Here is a 3044-nt window from a genome sequence, read left to right as displayed (position 1 = left end):
GAGATGTTTGGCCATTTGTTTGGTGATTTTAGTGCCCATTCAGTCCAAAATATAGTCTGGAACTATGCACAATTTATGGAAAAAAACATCAATTTTGAAATTCAGTGATTGAGGCAACAGCTGTCAGTATGAGATTTTTGTTCTATGCCTTAAAAATAGATTATTCAGTAGTGTGTGTATGGGGGGGGGACATGTGTGTGCATTCACATGCCTATGAGCCCATGACATGAACAATGGTAAGTGCTTTCCCTACTCCAATCCTCAGGGGGAAAAAAAAATAAATGGCTTGTTGATCCTGCTCTGGACTCAGACCAAATGCTCTGGGTACTGTCAACGTGTTTGTCTTGATTTACCTGGATTTCTGTTCAAGAGGCATCTCTTTTCTAATTCATGGAGACAGTCAGTTCAACATGAAAAGTTATTAGTCATGAGGGGCAGGAGGTGATGCCGAACAAGCCTGGTGGAATGGGGAAAGAAGTCAGGACAGAATCAAGACAGGCGTGTTGACAATACTCAACAAAGAAGGATGGCGGGCTGGTATGGTAGTCCCACCTCAGTTTATACTTGCTGTAATATGAGTGGCAGTTGGAGTTTCCATAAATATATAGATTAAATTGATGTTTAGTAAGCTGTTTGTGTTTTTTTTTTTCTTGCATGGTGGTTTCTTTCTGATAGAGGAATTACATTGTTTATTAATTCAAAACTTTCTCTCTCTCCCCTCTCCCTCCCCCTCCCTCTCTTCCTCCCTCTCTCTCCCCCTCCCTCTCTTCCTCCCTCTCTTTCTCCCTCTCCCTCCCTTCCTCCCCAACAATGCACCAGATACTGTACTTGGAAATTATGGGTAGTTCTTACTATGATGGAGCTTACATTTTAGTTGCGGAGTATGGTAGACAGAATACTGGCCCCCAATAATGTCCATGTCCCAATTGTTGGGACCTGTACCTATGTTACCTTATACAGCAAAAGTGACTTGATTGATATGAGGGGTCTTAAGTGAGGAGATTGTCCCAGATTATCTAGTGAGCCTATACAGTCACAAGGGCCCTTAACATGGAGGAGGAAGGCAGAAGGCTCAGGATGGAGGAAGGGGCCATGAGCCAAGGAATGCAGGTGGCCTCCAGCAGCTCAAAGAGGCAAAGAAACGATTCACCCTTGAACCTCCCTAAAGGAATGCAGTCCTGCCAACACCTTGACTTTAGCCCCATGAGATTAAATTTGGGTTTCTGACCTCCAGAACTGTAAGAGAAAAAAAGAGGGTGATTTCAAGCCTCTAGGTTTGTTAAGCAAACTTGTTAACCTGTTAAACAGCAAGAGGAAATTAACACTCTAATCAGGAAATCAGAGGACTAAGTTTAGAAATGTGCCATGTGGGGAATGATGGGAAGGAGAACAGGATGATGTCAGAAGGTTCAATCTAAGTCCCAAAAGCTACCGAGTGGAGAAGGCTTCCCTGAAGGGAAGGGCTTTGGCGCATACGGTCCAGTCTCTGTGTGAGGGCCCCAGGCAGGGAAGGGGCATGGCACAGACTAGGAAGTAAAGGAACGCAGGAGGGTCTGGTGCACAGAGCGTGAGGAGGAAGTGCTGCAGACTCAGCCCGGGAAAAGTCTACAGGACCAGGAACACGCACGGCCTTTGTCAACTGGGTTAGGGATCTGGATTCCCAGCCTAAGAGAAATTGGAATATTTTGAATGGGGTTAAGCCACAGTGAGATTTGCTTAGATTTATACTTCAGATCTGTGCTGTCCAATTCAGTAGCCACTAGCTGTGTGTGGCTATCTAAATTTAAATAAATAAAATTGAAATAATTTTTAAAAATTCTTGGTCACACTAGCCACATTTTAAGTGCTTAGTAACCACATGAGGCTGGTAGCTGCTATATAGGGTAGATATAGAACACAGGATAGATATAGAACATTTCTAGCAGTAAAGAAAGTTGTATTGGACAGCACTAGTATAGAAGAAACAGCCCAGCTACATAGGGGATCATGAGCTGGGATAGAGGGAAGGATGGATGGAGGCGAACAGGTAGAAAGAAGCTCCCTAGTGTCCCAGGTGAGATTTGATGGTAGTTTAACCTAAGATGGTGACAGTGGAAATGGACATAGGCAGGTAGATTTGAAATCTCCATAGGGATCACCATGGGGTTTGGTCCTCAGCTTTGGGAAGTTTCTGCCTGACTTTGACCTGTCATTAGAAATGTTGCACAAAATGAGCTGCTTAAGTTCTTGAGCCTCAGTTTCCTTATCTGTGAATGGGAATAATACCTACTTGGAAAGGGATATCATAGTGTAAAATTCTTGACATGATACCTGTTCAACGAAGGATAAATCCCGTACTCCAACTTAAAATGGTCTTTTAAAAACAAACATCCCCACCTCCTGGTGCTTACTGCAGGCTGTGTTCTTATACTGACTGTACAGAAAGAGGAGGCAGAGTAAATCTGCCCCATATTCACCTCAGCCCTGGCTCTCTGCCTGGCCTGTGTTGTGATCAGGGGGACATAGAAGAAAATAAAAATAAAAACAAATATCCCCCCCCCAAAAAAAAAAGCTTATAGGCACAAAGAATAGATTGGTAGTTGCCAGAGGCCAAGGCTGAGGGTGGGGGATGGGCAAAATGGGTGGAGGGAGTCAAAGGTACAAACTTCTAGTTAGGACATAATTCATGGCGGTTTAACACAACATGGTGACTCTAGTTCAAATTCTGTCTTGCATATTCGAAAGTTGCTAATAGAGTAAGTCTTAAAAGTTCTCATCAGAAGAATAAAAAATTCTGCTGATGGAAGTTTACCAGACTTATGGTGGGGATCACTTTGCAATATATACAAACATTGAATTATTGTTATATACCGGAAACTAATATAATTTAGTAAGTGAATTATACCTCAATTTTTTTTTTAAATAGTGGTCTTTCAGATAACAAGATCCAGGTGCAGTAAGTACTCTGGAATTATAAATACCTGCTGGCCAGGGGAGCGACCTCTCTTCAGAAGGGAGCCCGACCCAAGTATCTCCCCTCATCAGGACAAGCGCTTTCCTCTAGA

The 3044-nt window shown here is 43.0% G+C and overlaps 1 non-coding gene across 1 annotated transcript; it reads left to right on the top strand.

Moving 5' to 3' along the window:
• The first annotated feature begins 2373 nt into the window (after window positions 1–2373).
• On the top strand, window positions 2374–2505 carry LOC136313815 (small nucleolar RNA SNORA51). Its single transcript, XR_010727243.1, has one exon. It is a non-coding gene; the product is annotated as a small nucleolar RNA SNORA51 (small nucleolar RNA).
• Window positions 2506–3044: the final 539 nt, after the last annotated feature.

Source organism: Saccopteryx bilineata, chromosome 9, assembly GCF_036850765.1.
Source record: "Saccopteryx bilineata isolate mSacBil1 chromosome 9, mSacBil1_pri_phased_curated, whole genome shotgun sequence".
Classification (NCBI taxonomy): Eukaryota; Metazoa; Chordata; class Mammalia; order Chiroptera; family Emballonuridae; genus Saccopteryx; species Saccopteryx bilineata.
This window is presented reverse-complemented; position numbering and strand designations above follow the sequence as displayed.